Raw genomic sequence first — 21,685 nt, 5'->3', positions numbered from 1 at the left:
GCTTGCACATCGCGCGATCGGAAAAATCCATAATTCGACGTTCCGTTGCGCCGCTCGGATTACGTACTTCCTTGCATGCTATTTCCAGCTACCTGAGTTTCGTCTTCCAAGGGGCATTTCCAACACTGTATTGATACATTCGTATTTCTTACTGAAATTAACTCTGACGCGATAAATATACATTCTGACTGTATTACCTTTTTGGCGCAAAGTCGCTATAAATATCTTCCTGCTGTCATGAGAATTGTCAGCGTATTTCGCATGATCTTCGAAGAATTAATAATGAGTTGTGAATTATATACGCATTCCATTATTGTCGCTTTCCACTAAATCTATCTATTATTAGAGTTGACTACGACAAAGAGGAATTAATGAGCCAATTTAAGCTTTTACGACAATCCCAAATATATATAGTTTTATTTCATGAACATTCGAAATAAATTAAGAAATGATGACTTATGATTTCATTTTTTTTGTCAACGAATATTGCAGATAATTACTCGCTGTTCTAAAAAAGATAATTTGAAACATTCGATAATAAAAGCAATTAATTTGGTTTTTTAACAGTCTATAATGTTTATATGTATGCATATAATAAAAATAAAAAAAAATGTTTTTGAATGAAACTTGACAATATACGTGAAAACATTTTATTATATTGATTTGAATTGATTAGAATCTCTATATATAATATATATTTTAATATTTTTACATATAATTGCATTTTATGACAATAAAAGCCTTTCTATCAATAACGTATTTATATATTTTTACATAATCACATGATAACATAAACGTTAAAACTTTTTATATAAACTTGAAAATGTAGAAAAACTTTAATATTATAATATATTTACGTTCCATTATATAATAAAAATCTTTTTACAATTTGACATATATATACACACTTTTATATTTACATTTATTAAATTTAATTTTCCCTCTACATATTTATAGTTTCAAGATTATTCGAAATCAACATTTCCTTTGTTGCACAAACATAAATAAAAAAATATATAGTATTTTTGTTCTACGTGCGTATTTTGTTTCATTACAGTCAGTGTGAATCAAGCTTCTAATAACGAGCGGAATAAGCGAATTAAAATTCACAAGTCATTTGCATAAAGAAAAAATACACACATAGCCGTGTAAGAACCAACGGATATCTTAAAGATGTATTTCGACCGATCGTGTTAACCGGGCGCGGCAACGAAACTGTTACGAGTTGACACGGCAGTCTAACGAGACTTTCACGTCAATATTCTGGCGGAGGCCGAGCCTTGCGGCCTTTTCCTTCGACAGCGGAATTTTTGCATCCCTCGGATATTTCGTATCGCCGCGGAGAGAAGAGAAGTAGCGGGAATGCACGCGTGCGTGCGTGCGTGAGATCGAGCGCGAGCGTGTGCGTGTGCGTTGCGTAAAGTCGCGCACTGGTGGTGTCGGTCTACCGTAAACTTGACTTTACGAGCGACACGACGTACCTGGTGCTCGGCGAGAGCCGGGGAGAGCTGGCTGCTTGCACATGGCTGGCTTTTTCGCGGTTACCTCTGCATTTTGTTTCGTCTCGCCGGCGTAACGGTCCGCCGTCGTCGTTGCGCGATACCGCTCAGGCACGATCTCTGGCAAGCCGTCGCAGCCGTTGGCAAGATTAAAAAGTTTGTAAAACATACCGGAGGTTCTTCATCTTCTCGAATGGAAATCGTTGATTCGAGAAACGAAAAGTAGAAGTAAAATTAATGTATGCACCTCCCACCCATTAGATTAAGGGAATCAATTCCTTAAAAAGGGAAAGAGACTTTTTCTTTTAATTTAATATTATATTAACTGTCGTAATTAAATTTTGATAGATAAATATTTTTTTAATAATTGTTAATGAAACACATAAACAATATTATTATTATACTTGTAAATAATTAATACTTAATGTATAATATATTATATGAGATTACAACAAAAATTACATTAATAAAGTAAGAGATCACATTTTATTTTGTAAAATTGTTTACTTGTTTACTGAATGTATTTTATGAAAAATATTTAAGTTTTTAAATATAAAAAAATCATTAGAAAATTTTCTTTACATGTTAGTTGAAAATTATATTTTACACTTATTATTTTCAAAAAGACACAATTCATGTCAATTCCTTGATTTAGGACGTGTTGTAAAGTGGAACGAAGAATTAAAATTTGAGATTGTTTCTCCTAATTTAGGACGGTCAGTCACCTTATATTATATGACTAATTAAGAGAAATACGGCATTTTATAGCAATATTAATTCCTAGATGTGCATGAATGTAACAAAAGATTGTTACTTTCATTTTATATCTAGGGATTAATTGAGAATTTAATTAGAGAGTTATTGATCTTAAGCAAAACTCGACATTAATGTTTGTAAAAAAATGTATTGTGAGAGCATATATGCTGTATTTTCTTTTACCTATGGATGTAATGTACACTGTAAAAAAATGTCTAGTTGAATTAATTGGAATTCTGGTTAAATCTATTATAATTTTGTTATAGAGTTGATAACTAGAATTCTGATTGATAGGATCAGAATTTTTTTATTTGTCCATTTTCAATCAGAAATTTTTTCCGGTGCATATATATTTAGGGTTGCCCACAGAAAATGAATTTTAAAATTCCTTGACTTTTCCAGGTTTTCCAGATGAAAATAGAAAATTTTTCATGAGTAATATATTAGGTGTTGGAATTAATTCGTAGCGTTTTTAATGAAAGAATGTTATTTATTTCACATGAGCATTAAAAAATACATTAATGAAAGTACTTCCCATCACTTGTAAAACGCTACGAATTAATTCCAACACCTAATAAAATATATAAATTTTAACATTTAGACTCATGGATTGTAGGAAAGCTAGTTTATATTAAAAACAACACAAAAAATAAAGTTTAGTAGCATAGTACAATTTTGGGTGCAAATTCAAGCCATAAAAAATAAATTAATTTTGGAAAAGAAGAATGCAATTATGAAAAAAAAGAGGGATCAAGTAAAAATACTGAATAAAAATTTTGAATATAAATTTTAATTATTTTATTAAAATCGTTTAAAGTGCACGAGTTTTGAACGTATTCGACTATAAACGTCAGATATAATATTTAAAAAAATTATAACAATTATTTGGAATAGGAGTAGTAGTTTCAAGAAATTGTGAGCAAATTTCAAAATTCCAAACTTTTTTACATTTTTCCCTAACTTTTCCCAATTTTCTCGATTTTCCTGGTCTGTGGCAACCCTGATCTATTCTCTCTAAAATCTTTAGAATAGAATCTAACTCTAAAGAATAAAATCTCATTCTTAAAAATTGACAACCAAGTCACTCTTTTTCAACTCAATTGTCAGTCTTTAGAAATAGATTTCACTCCAAAGATTAATTTAATTTAATTTAATTTAATTCAATTTAATTTGATTAAATATATATAATTATGCTGAAAATTATTTTGATACTGATCTTGATAAAATCTTGCTTTTGTATGATTTCTCATTCCTAACAATAGTTTCGAAAGTCAAATCGCGCGTTATTAGCTTTCTCGCTTTGGAATTTCATGACACAGACGCATCTCGACTACGCGTTGTTTGTATGCGGAAGTGCATAAAGTGCAACGCGTATTCTAAAATTCCGCGGGTTTTTCGCTGGCACGGTTTCACTCGTTTCTGCGGAAACGCGATTCTCTCTTATTCCTTCTTTTTTTTCTTAAGACACAACGAATTCTATGCAAATTTTACACAGCGTCGTCCACTTAATGCCACGCGCCAATTGTTCGCTTTCGCGATTAATTACTACGTTCGCGCGCAAACTGTGACGTAATTCGCGAATCATCTGGATGGAACTTCCGGAATGCGGCAGATTATTCTGCGAGCGTACTTCCGTATGCGTTCCGCGTAACGGAGCGTTGCGAGACGTCCATCCACGATTCGTCGACGTAATCGAGAAGTTATGATTGTAAGAACAATTTTAGGCACAATTGCGTCAAAGGGGTATTAAAGTTATCGCTCTCAAAGAAATTGCAAAACCTTTGTGTATATGTATTTCAGAATATATTACTTCCTTTGGAACGACAATTTGTCGAAACAATTTAAACTTTACCGTCTATTACCTGTTTTATCACTGTTTTGCTATTTGTGGTTTCGCAATTACTAGTGGTTACAACAGACCTCTAATGCTAATAGTGCAAACAACACGAAACGTGTTCCATTAAATTCGAGATATTTGACGTGAGGTAAAACTAATGAATTAAAGAATAAATATGTAGATGTAGGAGGAAATACCAAAGTGATGCCAATGTGAGTAAAACTAATGACTTCTTTCAAAATGTTTTCCCATCAAATCAGAGAACCAAGAGAAATAGCGAATTCGATTGGGCGCATTCAGTGCACACTGGTGCACATTAAAGTCGTTGTACACAAAATAACATACTCTCTAAATCTGAATCAGTGGATAATCACTAATATCAGTGCCAAGTGTGCCACTGGTAATCAGTGAATTAAATGCGAGATCCCTAACCTAGCTAATTTATTATGTGATCTAACTAACTTTGTTTTAGTAAATTCAATGAATATTAATATGATATTGGAAAATTGAAATTAAGGTGCAAATATCAGTATTTTAGTTATATAATGCCCAAATATTCTTCCTTTTTTAGTTGAATTTCACTGATTATCAGTATCAAGTATGCTACTAGGTGATTAGTGACTATCCACTGATTCAGATTTAAAGAGTCAAGATATGTTTATACATAAACATATAATAGAAATCGATTAAATCCTGAAATACTCAATACATTTTATTGTATTATTACGTAAAATATATATTTTATAATTCGAAATATTTGCATTTCACTTTTATACTCAAATTAAATCAGTGTACAACGGTTTTAATGTGCACCAGTTCGCACTAGTTCTTCCAATCGAATTCGCCATAAGTTTATTTAAGAAATTGTCTGTATCTAAAAAATTCGTAGTTATGATTATGGCGTATAAATAAAATCTTAAGTTTGTTTTACATAAAAAGATAGTAAAGAGGAAGTTGATCTATGTAAATCAAACCTTGACATTCAGCTTTAAATTTTTTTATCTATTTTATTATGATAGATAGCCATAGATGTAAAGGCAGATATAAAAAGTCACTTATGACCACGAGCCATAACGGCACTTAACAACTTGATCCTACGACTAATCGGTAGACTGACAATGAGAATTAAGTACGACGGCGATTGGCACCTAATTAGATAAATTCATGTAGTTGCTCATACGTGCCTGTAGCATTACAGTGATCGAGACACACCGCGCGTCATTAAGTTGCCACTGATTCGCCAGCAGGACTCGGCGCACTTCCTTGTGGTTTTGCCGATTATCTCTCCCGGTGATAATTTCGAAAAGTGTCTGACTTGCGCGACTTGTCCAAAGTGGCAGTTGTTAATCGCGTGTCTCTCTCGCAATCCCTAATTTTCTCGTTAACGTACATTGCATTGGCCGCATCGCGTCATTATTATTATTTTTCTCGCATAGGATTTACAACTCCCACGTAAAACAAATCGCAAATATAGGGATTATATTTTTGTTACGTATATTTATTTATTGCGACTTTACGCCAATGAAAATCAAAAATCGATTATAGTCATTGATAACGTCATCAGCAATGTTTGACGACTACATTTTGAAATGGCAAACATTTAGCGAAAATGCAAACACATGGCGAACATATTAGCCACATGGAAGATATGAGAAGAGCATTAACGACGTTATGAAGAAGTGCTAATTAAACAGTATTTTACAATGTGATGTATATTTTGTAAAAGGTAATAAGTGCCAACTCGTTCGGCATATTTAATATATGCAATAGATAGATCTCACTATTCATTTTATCACAGATAATCTGCTGTTGCAATCGTTATATTTGCATTTACTAAAATTTTTTCATGAAAGAACAAAGCAAATGTTTATTTAAGACTTGTGCAAAAGCGGAAGTACTACACCTACAACTATGTAAAATCAAAGCGAAATGCTCTCGTGTTTCATCTGGTAGCATCGCTAGCTTTAGAGATAAATGAAATTTCATGACAAGATTACGGTACTCAACCAAAAAACCGGTTCTCTAATCTTACTCGCTAATGCATTTAGAGACTTGCTAATTATAAGCAATTAACTATAATTCACCAAAGTAGCGAGAAAAAAAAACTACAACAGAATTACACAGAAAAAAAATTCTAGTTGAAAATGACCGAACCAGTAGATCGAATCAGTCAAAATTCGAGTTCTCGATGATTGAATATTGATTATTTCTCGACACTAGAATTATAGTAGATTTAATAATAAAATTTTATCTGTTTCTTGTATTGGAAAAAAAATAAACCATCGAATGAAAAAACAAATACAGATGCTCAAAACAAATAAGTTTATTTTACTTTATCACATTCATAAAAATATTATTAACAATAAGAATATTTATTTTCCGTCAATGAATTTTTAAAACCAATTAAGATAACTAAATGAAGTAGATAATTAAATATTTTTCTTTTGAAGCTTTTATTTTTGTAGTAGAGTAAGAAAATATATTTTTTGTTATGAAAATACATCGAAATATATATATTATTTAAATTTTTTTCAAAATTATATAAATACATCTTGTCTGATTTTTGGAATTCCGATTAATGCCACTAAACTCTTTTTCCACTGAAACTATCGTTTCTTTTCAATAAATCCATTGTTTGCAGTTTAATAAAAAATTAGGCAAGATGTATACTTACATAATTTTGAAAAAAATTTAATTAAATATATTTTAATGTATTTTGATATTAATAACCGAAGAATATACATATTTGTTCTACTAAGATTATCGTTTCCTTTTAATAAATCCATTTTTTGTAGTTTAACAAAAAATCAGACAAAATATATTTATATAATTTTGAAAAAAATTTAAATAATAAATATATTTTTACATATTTTCATATTAATAACAAAAAATATATTTTTTTATTCTACTATAAAAATAAAAGCTTCAAAAGAAAAATATTTAATTGTTTACTTCATTTAGTTATCTTAATTGATTAAAAATTCATTGACAACAAATAAATATTCTTGTTGTTAGTAATATATATTTTTATGAATGTGATAAAGTAAAATAAACTTATTTGTTTTGAGCATCTGTAATTGTTTTCATTCGATGGTTTATTTTCTTTTAAACACTTTGAAAAAGAAAAGAAAATATATTTGTAATCTAACATCAGAAAGATGTCTGCAAAGAGTTAAATTCCGCGAAGTTCATCTGGACATCATCTTCAACAGGAAAGGGACAATAAAGATACGATTAAATATCGACCCTGCAGTGCACACGGATTTTAACGGGCTTACGTAACAATCCTCTCGAACGATGTTCGTGTCATATGACGTATACATCGTATACATCATTGCTATAAGTATATTTGTCGCTATATCATAAAATTCGAATATTATCGATCGATCTTCGGCATTCTTATTACGAATTATCTCGTAAAAATTGTTATATTAGATGTAATGACTATTGTCTAATGAAGGAGATATGAGATACGAGGCTGCAAAATGATAATTTCAGGGCCGATATCATGCGCGAGCAAACAGCGCAATTGCTTGGTAAATTGAAAGAGGGTCGACCTTATTTTTAGTCTATACTAGGTTGTCTCATCATCATACACTATGCTATGATAAATACTAAGAGCTTAAAAAAAAACCATTTATTTCAACATTGAGAGGTGCCTCGTGAGTGCTGTGAAACAACAAAAACATTTAAAAATAATATATCTTTTTTTTTTAAGTTTAATCTCTAAATTTTGAGTGAGCTACATTGTAACAGAATTTAATTAGGAAGATGTCTCTTTCAAAATTAACGTATTAAAAGATTCGTTGTGGAAAACAGACACCACAAGCCACGACCCAGAAACTGTCTAATTAAAACCGCTGACATATTTTTACGAATAATTTCCCGAACTTCTTTTTTCTCATCTCAATTTGTTTTGCATATACACGATAAATAGGCAACATTCAGAAGTTTTTACTTTTTACTGTATCAATTCGTACAAAAGAAAAGAATTATTTATTTTCTTTGAAATTGTAAAACATAGCGAGATATTTCTGTGTCAGCGAATATAAGCCATGGCCAGCGGCCATTAATGTTAAGATATTATATATAGAATATCACGACCTCCACTGATGAACTTTTCATTCGTGAATTCCTCAAGCAAAACCTTTTGAATCGATCTTCAATTAGGTGCCACGTTTTTCAATTTCCATAAGTTTGTCTCTTGTTGCGCGTGGATTTAATTATTGCACGAGAACGCTGTTAAATCCACGTAATTTTAATTACATAATAATTTAATTTATTCGCTTTAATTATATTTCAAATATTTAACGTGCATCGCGGTAACGAGTGTGTACATAAAATTAATCTCATAAACCATTGTTATGATATATTACCTCCTTATAATCTAACGTTTCTGACTCTCTTAATTTAAATACTTATCACTATCGCTATCATTCAGCTGAGTAAATATTTTCAATATCAAGAATTATTTCGGGTATTTCGATACGATAAACTCTTATTCAATTTTCAATCTTCTTTTCTACACACCGTAATCTAGAAAGGGACGTGAGGAATAGAGTTTAATCAAAGTTAGGTAACTTAAATTGTTGCGGTGCAGCTGCAATCCCGGCGTGCATAAGTTTGCCTGCCAAGTTACAGATCGATATGTCGAGATTTTATCTAAAAATGTAGAACGGACATAACATTCGTTCTGACTACGAAACGTTACTGTAACGTTATATCGCACGAAACGTGATGTTTAACAAAATCACAGCACGAAGGAATGCTTTATTAGTAATAATTAGGAAATAATAAAAATGAAAAAAATTATTTATTCATCATATTTTAATCAATTTCTTCATTCAATAATTTTCAACATTCGATCATTTGCCATTTAATTTTATCAGCATCGCGTGTCCTAATAAATTTTCCTACAACATTAATTTCTAATGCACTGAAAAAATGTAAAAAAAAGATAATAACCAAATATTAAGCGAAGTAATTTCAATCAACTGTTCGCTTGTATAATATAACCAAAAATAATTTTACTTTTTTAAATATCTATTAATTATTATCAAACAGTTGATATACAGTTTTATTACGTTTCATAATATTTACTAAATATTTAGAAAAATATAATTATTTTTTATTATATTATATAACCGAACATTCGAAATTATTTCACTCAACATTTGGTAACTGTTACTCGATTCTTTTTAGTGTGCAATCTTAAAGCAGCGAAGAAAATTATAAACAGATGTGCACAGGAATTCATTCAACTCGGAGCAATTTCATCGTCAAGCGTATAATTCATGCACGAGAGATGCATGAATGACTCGCAGCTAAAAGAATTGTCTCTGTCGATGGTGATTCTTGATTTACGCCTACCTGTTATTATTTATACGTCAGAGATGCGCCTCTCAGGATGATCGAAGAGGATACGCGAGTACTAGCAACGTTCACGCAGATCGGAGAATTCCGGGCGTTTGGTGCTTGGCTACGCGAGTAACGTATGATTTTTGATATTAAAGGGACGCGTCACGAGTTTCTTCCTTCGACATCGATCCGAGAGCTACCTATATTTACGATACACGCAGCACGGCAGCTGAGCACCAACTGACGCGATTGCGATTGCTCGCCGGGCGAAACGACGTCGAGCTATAGATGGCGTCTATCCGTTCAGTGAGCGGTTGGTCAACAGTTCGGCATTCGCAGGTAGGTAGGTAGGCAGGCAGGTAAGTATGTATGTAGACGCAGGTAGATATATATATATATATATATATATATATATATATATGTATGTATGTATGTATGAGTGTGTACGTGTGCATGTACAATGGCGCGCGTTAATCGTGTGCACCTGTGCAGATGCGCTCGCAATTAAGGTAGATGCAATTATTCAGGGCCGGGCTAATGGTAATAAATCATTATCAGGCCTCGGATTAAGATGGCATTAGATTGGATCGCTTTATATAAAACTCGATATTATTATACAATAGATAATAATGACGAATTACTACTAACATGTATTGTTAATTTTATTATTAGTTTTATATTATATATAATAATAATATATAATATAAAATTAATAATATATTAATTATTCGTTTGTTACATACGTAAGTAATAATGAATAAAACGCAAAATAATTGTTCATTCAAATTCCTTGGGGGCTTTAATTCGATTGTGAAGTTTAATTTAAGTTTAATTAAGCTTAATCGTTTCTTATAATATTTTCTTGAGATACATAAATATTGTAGTGAGTATTATTAAACTCTAATTAATCTGATTAATTTGATTTTTGTAAGAACTTCAGTATAACATGATATTTTTAGAATGTTTTAAATTAAACTTGGACTCCAGTTGTATCAATAAAATCGATATGATTTAAAGTTACTTAAGAATATTTTCTTTAAATATATTGTATTAGGTGTTGGAATTAATTCGTAGCGTTTTACAAGTGATGGGAAGTACTTTCATTAATGTATTTTTTAATGCTCATGTGAAATAAATAACATTCTTTCATTAAAAAACGCTACGAATTAATTCCAACACCTAATATATGTATATTACAATAGCAAACACAGAGTTGAGCAGTTGTGAAAATATAACAGTATGTTTGTAATATTTGGAATTTGTCATAGCTTTAGTAAAGTTGAAATATGAAATGTGAAATGTGATAAGTAGCTCGTAAACGCGTTCATGTATTAATATCATACATTCTTGGCAAACAAAATATGCCGCCGCGAGTAATTAAAAGTAAACGGAATGAGCACGGTGCCACAAAGCACCGGAAGAGGCGGCATCAGTTTATTTGCAACGGTGTCATTAACGCATTACACACCTACGCAATTTCCACGCATGCAGGAGATAACACATATATATATACCTACACGTCGATACGTAACGGCTGCGGAAGTGTAAAGGTACCTGCGACGTCTCCGAGTGAATGAATGAAATGCAATCGCAAGGCCTCGTATGTTTTGTGTGTCCTTTGTATCTTAAAATATCCTTATTTTCCCTCAGCTATTGTTCGCTCATCACGCAGCGAAATGAAACATGCATTCTGTGCTATGTAACACGTCAGATGATGACGCCGTTCGTAATTTCCTTGACAAGAAATCAAGCTTGAATCAAGCTAAATATTGATATTAAATAGGAGCGATATTTCATGTTTCATTAAGAATATTTCATTATAGAGTTTCCATATTTTCTTAATTCAAAATCATATAATTAAACTCATCGTATTAAATAAGAATGTGTTAGCTATACTTATTCTCTAAATCTGAATCAGTAGATGATTACTGATATCAGTGCCAAGTATGCCACTGGTAATCAGTGTATTAAATATGAAATTCCTAACCTAGCTAATTTATTATGTGATCTAACTAATCTTGTTTTAGTGCTTAAATTCAATGAATATGATATTGAAAGATTGAAATTAACATGCAAATATCGATATTTTAGTTATATAATGCTCAAACATTCTTCCTTTTAGTTGAACTTCACTGCCAACAACTACAATGCCAAGTATGCCACTAGATAATTAGTGACTATTCACTGATTCAGATTATATTTAGAGAGTATAATGAATATTATACTTATGTGCTGTTTATGTGTAAAATATTTGAAGGAAATTTAACTTTATGAAGGTCATTGATCTTGCGTCAACGGAAGTGTAATTTCTCTTCACGCTATAATAAATGATTTAGCAATCAACGTTAATTCTCCGAAAGAAAGTGGCCGATGTGAGTAATACTTTGATAGAATTTTATATGTTAAATTCAAAGCACGACAAATAACTTTCGTCGCCGATCGTGATTGGTGAAAGTAAAGTGCGTTACCCGCATCGCGCTAAAGTTTACTTCGCTGTAATGATCCATGTTACTAATATGTCCTGTTGTTAGCGAAAATTCTTGGAATATCAAACCTCATCTTTTTCACGAAAGCAGGAAACAGAATCCAGTCTTAATTATATGTAATATTCTCCGCTATGTAATTTTTGTATAAATTGTTTTAATTGTATATTATTATTATTATATAAAAAACATCCTGCATCATCATACAATGCATTAATAGCGAATTCTGGAGATTAAATAAAATCAGAAGTCCTGATACAAAAATGTCAAAAACATAATAATTAATTTTTATTTAAATTAATAATTAATATTGATGATATTTTTTATTTAAATTAATAATATTAATGATATATATGAAATTTCAAATTTGTTTGGTTTCTTATGTGAACTGTGTATATATTTCACATGCTATAGCAATTAATTAATGTAAAGATTACAAAAAATTAAAATTGCTGATAGAAAATATTAACACAAATTTAAGTCAATAAAACAATCAATAAAAATAAACATATTTTTTTTGCATTTAATATATTAATTGAAAGATATTAATTGTGTTATAGAACTATGCAATATTTCCTGTCTTTCTATTTATGCCTATGATGTACATATTAAAAAGTATTAGGTGTTGGAATTAATTCGTAGCGTTTTACAAGTGATGGGAAGTACTTTCATTAATGTATTTTTTAATGCTCATGTGAAATAAATAACATTCTTTCATTAAAAAACGCTACGAATTAATTCCAACACCTAATATATTCGAAGCATTTTAATATTTTGCTGTCTTATACACCAATTTATATATTTAATCCTGAAAACACATACAGAGAATAGACTACAAGTTTTATTTAAACAATATTTGAGAAAGGAAAGAAAAAAATAGAAAAAAATTAAATATTAACAATTTTCCATACCATGCATTATAAATACCAGTTTCTTTATATTTTACATACCTATATAATACAATATACGTAAATTTTGTCCATTTCTCGTTATCCATATGAATGATTCGAATACCATGAAGAAATTTAAAAAACTTTTTGTTTTAAGAATATGTAAACCTTTTAATTATTAGAACATTATTATATCTCTTTATGTTTTTATGTATTTTTTATTATTTTTAAGGCAACGCCAATTCCAAAGATTTAATCTGGAAACACGGTAGTGTCTCAGCGCTAAGACAAGCAAAATCAATTATATACAAGAAAATTGATAAAACAATGCTATTTCAATCTTCATGGTGTTTTCAATCGAATCTTACATATAAAATATATAACACATCATTATATGCGTATGATAAATTGTACACATTATTCAGGATTAAATATTAAAACTAATCTGTTCTAGTCCGTCCATGTTAAGATGGATCTATCTGTAATTTATTAATTACATTTATCTGCATTATTCTTTTATTTTCTCTTTTAATTAACTCAATACACTACATATATCTTACATGTATGTTTATGGTATAATTCTTTTCACGGCAGACTCTAATAAAAATCCATTACCTGCAATTAAAACAGAATTTGTCACTCACGGTACGATGCGCAGCAGCGGAGTGTAGTCACAATGTAATGAGAGAGATCTGCAATATTCAAATATATCAAAATTAAAATGATTCAAAATGATTAATTTTATAAAAGATAATTCTCGCGAACATCAAATTCGTCTTTTAATCAATTAATTATTAAAATAATTGTAACATTAATAAATTTAATGTGCAATCTATATAATATACCTATCCAAATTAATTTAAAATTACTTTAATTAAGAGCAGTATCATTCTTTTTTATTCTATAGTTATTATAAAATTGTTATAATAAATTGTTATAAATATGTTACAAATTTTAATTTTAAATTAAAAAAGAAAAGCTTCTATATTTAAAAATATATATAAAATATATATATATATATATATATATATATATAAAAATTTCATAACCAAATCTTTTTTTCTCTGCCTCTTATTTAGACATTTGAGCAAATGAAAATAAATACGAAATTCAAAATAATGAATAGTAAATTACTTACTCCACGGTTGCTCCGCCGTCACCTGATGCCTCCGAGGCCGCCTCTTCCTCTCAGTTTTCATCGTTCACTCACTCAACACTACACTCGCGAAAATGCGATTAATTACGATCGCGTGACACTTTGCACAACATTCTCGACGTTAATTATACGGTAACACGTTTACGAAATACACAAATCATTATTACTGAACGATCGATACGTCATATACGGTCTACCATTATTTCGACTATTCGATTCATTTGTTGCAACACGTTACAACCACGATTGCTCGTTATTGTCGCAATAAAACAATAATTTGTTATTCTCATAAATATTTTCCGGACTTAAGTGACATTTTTAACGTGTGTAATTAACTTTAATCTCAGATTAACTTACTCTTTATTTTTTTTCTAATTTTTAGAACTAGAGAAAAAGAAGAGTGAATTGAATCGAGATTAAAGTTAATCTATAATGGTAGAAATGGACGTAAATCGTATTAGATATCTGTTCTGATAAATCACTTTGACGTATATACTCACAGACCGTGGCTATCAAGTTTTGTTAAACACACGGACCAATAACAGTTAACTGTTCGCATGGAATAATCGTGTTTTTGAGAGATAATAATATGAAGATACACGCGATAGCTCGCTCGATAGCTCGGAATTTCATCGTGCAAATGAAAAAGCGACTACGAGTAAACAAAAGGCGCGTTCCGTTTCACGCATGGTGCGCATGATATATCATTTCATCCTTGTTCATCGAATATTAAAGAAAGATAAAATGATACATCACGCACATCATGCGTGAAATGGAACGCAAAGTCTGTAAAGACTATAAGTCGCAAAAAAAAAAACGGTCGGAATGCCGATCGCGTTAGTTAATTCAAAATATTAACACATTGCTAAACAAGGTCCAAACGAGTTGCCACAACAAATGCTTCGAAGCATTTTTTGATCAATTAGTAAAATTCTTTCTTCCGATTGATCAATCAAATTCCTCAAAATTTCATCAATTCAATCACACCCAAATTTAATTTAAAAAATGTTGCGTTAGATATCAGATAATAATTAATTTAAAATTTCAACACAACAAATTTGTTTTCGATATAAATTCGAATTTTTCAAGAAGAGACACAATATAAAGTCATGATCAGCCTAGAGATTGAGATAAGAGATTTGATTAAAATTTAACTAATTAGAAGAAAGAAACTAATCTCAAGTTTAGTGAATTTTGCTTTGATTGAATTTTAATTCAATCTCAATTTGTAGTCTGATCACGGGTTTATACAGTGATTTCATCTTTATTTAACATTGGCAAACAATATGGATGTAATGATTCTCCGTCCATCTTATGTGATTCTTATTGGAAAACACTCAAACTTACGCCGAAAACAAATTTATTTCCTTGAATTTTGAGTTAATTATTATCTAGTACATCGCGATTTTCTTTACTCGAGTAATTCGATTCATGTTACTTCGGGCTACTAATTAAGTTACTTCAAGAAAGCACAATAAAGAACGAGTTAAGAGGTTTCTATCTAGATCGACGAAAAATTTAGAGCGCGCTCGATATATCCGAAACAACGCTTTAGGCCAGCAATTACCATCGAGATGAAATGATAATGTATAATTCCCATCCCACGGATTTGCGATTTTCATATTAGACGAATAAAGAATGCGAGATGAATAGATGCTGCGGTATACCTCCGAATAGTAGATCGTAGAAACGTCTCGATCGCTAATTGTCTATGGGAATTCACACCTGATATCTCTCGTTTATTCGTCTCCGATCGCATTTCGTAATACATAGCGAGAACACGCGGCCCGCACCATCACTTGCTTGTTCGAACGGCACCATACGAATGATTACACGGAGACCTTGCCTACGCAAGTACGCTACGCCGCGCGTCACAAAGGAAAACAAACAAGCGCCGACTTTGTTGAATGTTATTACCCGACATGAAATATTTAACGTATCATGAGATAAATGAGGAATATATTTTGCACCTAGTACTTTCAATTAATTTAAATAACGGACTACGATGTATTGTTGTACGTTAAATATAATTAATTATTACTAAGCCTCTTCGTCAATTTTTCAGAGGAAAATAAAGTTGTACAACTTTAATAAATCTAAAATTATAAATCATTGTAAAAAGATAAAACTTAACTTCTCGTTGATTTATTAAAATCGCACAATTTTATTTCTTTCGGAAGGTATATAAAAATTTTGGAAGAATAATAATAATAAATTATTATAATTTCCATCTTTTTTATCATACAAAGTAAGGAAGTAAATTACAATCTTGAAATTTGAATTTAATGTTAAATATAGTATGTACTTCTGGAATGCAATAATTAATTATTTTAATTTTTATATAAAAAAGAATATAGTAATTTATTTGCATATAGCAATTAAGATTTTTAGGTTTGCTATCAAGGTCAGCATCAAGTTGATTGTTACAATTATATGTAATAACACAGTTGCACACAAGAAACCAATAAGATAAGATCACTCAAGACTGCGAGCAGTAAAAACCTTATCTGAGTTATAAAGATAAAATTAACAAATTATAAATCTATTATGTGATTATATATAAATGTAGTTACGAATCTAAATACATAAATTCTATTCGACAAAATCGGCCAGATTGCGATCGTCTATGACTCCAAAAGTATTTTTCGACACTTCCATTTCCGTCTGTAATTAATTTTTTAATCTTAGGATGTGCTATTAAATATCGTATACGACGAGTGTAGAATAATCCATATAATTTCATATCTTTGATCGCTATTTTAATGAAATAATTACAAGTACAAAAGAAATGCTACATGTTATTTTATCTTGATTCCGTAATTATTTGTTCCTAATTATCACTAATTCCTTATTTCCTTATATTTCGACGAATACAATATCTCTTTTAAATATTATCTTACTCTCTATCGCAGACCTACTTATTTGATAATATCAAAGTATTGTAAGCAGTCCCATTTCTTTTACGTGACAACTATACAGCGATCGATGTTAATGCTTCGTAAGCATGCAGCTTGCATTCGCAAGTGTGTGCGTGAATGCGGGTGTTGCAAAATCATAGTATCGCGAAATACGTCGATCCGCGTACGGAATATCACGCGAGGATATGTAGGAAGGATAACAGGCTGAATGTTAAGTTAGAAACGGCGAGTTTCCCTCCGTTTACAAAATCGTATATCTTTTTTTTACAAGAGAAAGCCATTGATCACTTAACTCGACATATGCGCCTAGATGAATAATGGAAAATAAATACTTAAAAAAAAACCGAGAATCTCTCTTTTCTTATCGCAAAGTTAATCCATGATTATATAATAATACAGATATGATTATAGGTATGAAAAGTGTATCGCTATAAATATATTGAAACGAGATATTCAGTAATAAGGTTGCTAAATATCACGTAAAAGATTACCAAATAAGATTGGGTTTTTTATTTAATTTTACTTTCCATTTTCGTGTGTAAATTAAATGCAATATATAGATATTCTTACATTTGTTGCAGAAATAATGAAATTATTTACTCGCTGAAATTTATATTGAATAATTCTATTTTTCAAATAAGACCTTTGTATAATTGCTTTTTATTCAATTTCTATTTTGATGCAATTAATGTAATTTTAAATATAAAAGCAAGAATGTTTCTCTGTAAATGATGCTTGTTACGATTATTTCCGGTAGTGCTAGGAATACATTAAGATGCTGCTAGCATCAATTTCATATACAATTAGTGCTAGATACCTGATTTTTATCATTGCGCAAACGTAGAACAATCGCTAGTATTTTCACATGCGATGCATCTTCAACCTATACTTCAAACGATTTTTGCAAAGCGTGTGTATAAGCCACTTTTTTGCAGACTGTGAAGAGCCAGTCAACATTATTTTAAGCACTGGAATTAGCAAAATATCTTTTATATAACTTCGATTGTGTTCGATTGTTTTCGATTGTTTGATATCGTATAAATCAAGAGTTAATTTAAAGCTGCTTGTATTGTCATGTAAAATATCTCCGACAATTTTGTGCTTTTTTGCGACATTCTAAAATATATAAAGTTGGAAACAAATAACATAATTATTAATAATCACGTAGGAAATATAATTGTAAACTTAGAGTAAAAGAGTCACGTATGTTGCACGTACGGAACATAGCGAAGAAAGGCAACGTCACAATAGAGATTATTCGCGGTCGGACAAGTAACCTTTTTTAATCGAATTGACCCTAGACGACGATTAAACAAATTGAAGAGGCCGCCTGGATGTCGGAACGAGATCTTTCGTAGTTTATGATGCCAGCAGATATTCCGAAGGTTACAAGAATCACCAGAAAATATTCTTACTTTTATTTTGAAATAAAATCATGTATATGTAAAATATTTTAATAATTAAATAAAAAATTTTGATGTGCTTTTTTGTAATGAATATAAATCAACTTATAAGAAATATATAAATGGAAAAAGATAAATTTATGTTATAATGGTATTAATTAATCATACATATTTGATTCAAGAGGCTATCTGCGTAAGACAAAATAAAAATATTCGTGATTAATGCATGCAATCTATTTTTTTACATCTTTAAATTACCAATTGTCTTATTATTGTTACTATATAAAAAGATTATTCCGTACATTCAATAATTTAAATATATTTTTTCTTGCACATAATAAATTTATATATGATCGTTTTTATGCAATTATCCATTTATATCCACGACTATGTTTTACTGTGTCAACGATTACATTGTATTGCATATGAATATATAAACTGGTTGTATATGTCGAATGTCACAGACCCAGATACATTTTTTTATTACAACATATAATCTGCATAACTCGATGCAACGACAGTCTTTTTTGTAAGCGGCGGTTTAAAGAATGTAGACAACAGAATAGTAGTTATCGTAATTCGCGCTTCTATTCGCTTCGTGAACGAAAAAATAATGAACGCGATATTGTTGTTACCTTGTCGTAACAATCTAATCTTGCGCAGTGAATCTATTTTCAGTCTGGCTTTTGAAAAGGCAGCTGGATTAAAAAATACAACTCAAGATATCTCAATCGATTATCACGTCAATGCTCCGCAATGTTCCGCAATGTTACGAAAAAAAGAAAAAGAAAAAAAGTTTGACTTTAACTACAATGTATTTTGCATTTTTACGAGATAATCAGTGAATCATTCAAACAATAGTTTAGATAATAACAATAATCACACTTTTTCTTTCTGAAAGTCATCTCTTTTGTAAGTTATATATATATAAAAATCTTTGTACGCAAAACGAAATCAATATCTAATCTGTATTTGTATTAGCTCGATGTTTATACTGTAATAATAAATGTAAAAAATAATAAATTTTAATAAATACTTGTTTGAGTGGTTTTAACAATAAGTAAATATTTACTAAATATATTTATTTGGAACAAGAATCATTAATTTGATTTAACTATATTTTTTTATTGAGTAAATATTTATTTACTGTGTTTATTTAATATTATTAAAAAAAATATGTATTAAGATTTAGTAAATTTTTTTCAAAGCATTTTGTTAATTATAATACTTAATCTGCAGTTTATCTGCATTTTTCTATATTTATCTACAACTGTAATAATAATTGATTAAATTAATTTAAAAGTTGTTAAAGACTCCTTTTATTGATAAAAAATAATAAATATAATATATACATTAATATAAACATGTAAAAGCTACAGTCAACATTTAATATTAGAAATTATACGCATGTTTATAACCCCTTCCCCCCAGCGTTGACTCTCATTCCTTCATATTTCTGTTTATTTATCTATAACTGTAAGCTATATAATTATTATGTTTATGTATTATTTGTTCTAAAATTTCAATAAATTTAATTTTATTATTGATATTATTATTATTATCGTTCCTTTCTCATTTTTCTCATTTCTCTATCTCTTTATTTAACTCTTTTTTTCCTTCATGTCCAAATCGTTTTCCCCCTCTTTCTTATGAAGTAGTTACGCAACACGAAAAAATATCTTGAGCAGCAAGGATATTTGGATGTATAGCGATGTTTCGCTGAATGTCAAATATGTTTAGTATAGAGTGATTTAGATAAGTCCGATTTGTTTGTGTGTAATGACGTAAATGCGTTGAGCTGAGCATCAAGCTGTATATTGGGAAATATTTCACATTCAACTGAAAAAGATCAATCAATGTAACATTTTTTTTATGAGTCTCTAACAAAACCCGAGAAATAATCCTGCATAATGGGATCCTCATTTCGTCACGTTTATTTAATCTGTAATCACGTTCTCAAATCTGTTCGAATTTAATTTACGTAAATTCTAAATTCTAAAAATAGAATTTTTTGATTAAATCTACTAGAATTCTGATTAATATAACCGGATTCTGATTGCCATAATCAAAATATTCTGCTAATTTCGTCTACTTTCAATCAGACATTTTTTTCATGGCACATTTTTTATATCCTCACATTTTTACATAAGCAGAGGCTTATCGAAATTGAACGTAAGAATAGTGCCTGAAATCTGGATTGTATGTTCTAAAAATGAATTAGCAACATGAACAAATGGATTTATTCGCATATATTTCTAGTATCGTCGCTATAAATAGAACCCAAATCAAGAGATTATTTTTATCTGATGATAACAATCAAATTCTTGAACTTGACGATAAATGATGCAATAACTGATTAAATTTATCATCGACGATTATGAGATAAACAAATTAAAGGCTACACTAACATACATCCTAAATTAAATGTTAATCAATTATTTGCATTTACATGTACGTTGTGAATAATTTTCGCATGGTTGTGTAATGGACTTTTGCAATAAATGTTTTCGAATTTGTCTAACATACTAAGATCTAGAATTATGAGCTACACAATAATATATAATCTAAACATGTTGATGCAATACATGTTGATGTCTTCAAATTCGCATAGGCATATGCAAAATAATGCTTTGCAATAATGCAAAAAGCAATTTTGATTAATGTCAGTTTTAAAACTAACTGTAACGTGCTCCCGCTTATTTTCTAGAGGATTTTCGCACGACTTTCCCTCACACACACATGATTTAGTGTGCCACTGCCTTCAGCCGTGCGATTGAGAGCGTAAATTACCGGGATTTCGATCACGATAAGAACTGTCTTTATTTTAAATAAGCAGATTGTTTCTATTTTAAAGCGTCAATTTTAAATTGCGCATATAAGAAAAAGGATTTTTTAAATTAAAGAATACAAGGAAAAAGTTTTTGCTATCTCACTCTAAAATAAGTCTTGCTCTTATCATTTTTTATTATTCTGATTCTTATTGTTCTTTTGTTCTTATATTTCTTACTCTCATTATTTCTTATTGTTCTTAAATTAAATTGTATCTTGCTCCAACTTTTTTCAAATGTTCGTAGTATCATAAAATTACCTACAGACAAGATTTCCGGATACAATGCTTACACTTCTTTGAGCAATCATATATATGAGTAAAAGGCTCGATATAATGATCATAGTTATTGTTAACAGAGGAATATTTTATCTTAAAATATTACGGAAAACAATTATGATATGAATTTGGACTAATGAGAATAAATCTAATTAAATAAGAGAAATATTCGGTTAAAGCGGTTGGTACTTAAATTTCTGCGTGAATATATCTACACGTACTTCATTCACGCTCCGAAATCTTTTAAGATCTTGAAAAACGCAATTATGAGCAAAACCA

At 29.9% G+C, this 21,685-nt stretch overlaps 1 protein-coding gene across 2 annotated transcripts in view; it reads right to left on the bottom strand.

The window, feature by feature from the left end:
• The window catches only part of LOC105142922 (uncharacterized), a 70,813-nt gene that overhangs the window by 43,700 nt on the left and 5,428 nt on the right, over positions 1-21,685 (bottom strand). The window contains exon 1 of one of the 2 annotated variants that reach the window (XM_087414809.1): positions 9,463-9,720. The exons of the other annotated variant lie outside the window; for it this stretch is intronic. The gene's annotated coding sequence lies outside the window, so the exon portion shown is untranslated. Of the gene's footprint in view, positions 1-9,462; positions 9,721-21,685 lie in introns of those variants that run through there. 2 annotated transcript variants of the gene reach the window in all.

Source organism: Acromyrmex echinatior, chromosome 16 (genome assembly GCF_024713525.1).
Source record: "Acromyrmex echinatior isolate Ae372 chromosome 16, ASM2471352v2, whole genome shotgun sequence".
NCBI lineage: Eukaryota > Metazoa > Arthropoda > Insecta > Hymenoptera > Formicidae > Acromyrmex > Acromyrmex echinatior.
This window is presented reverse-complemented; position numbering and strand designations above follow the sequence as displayed.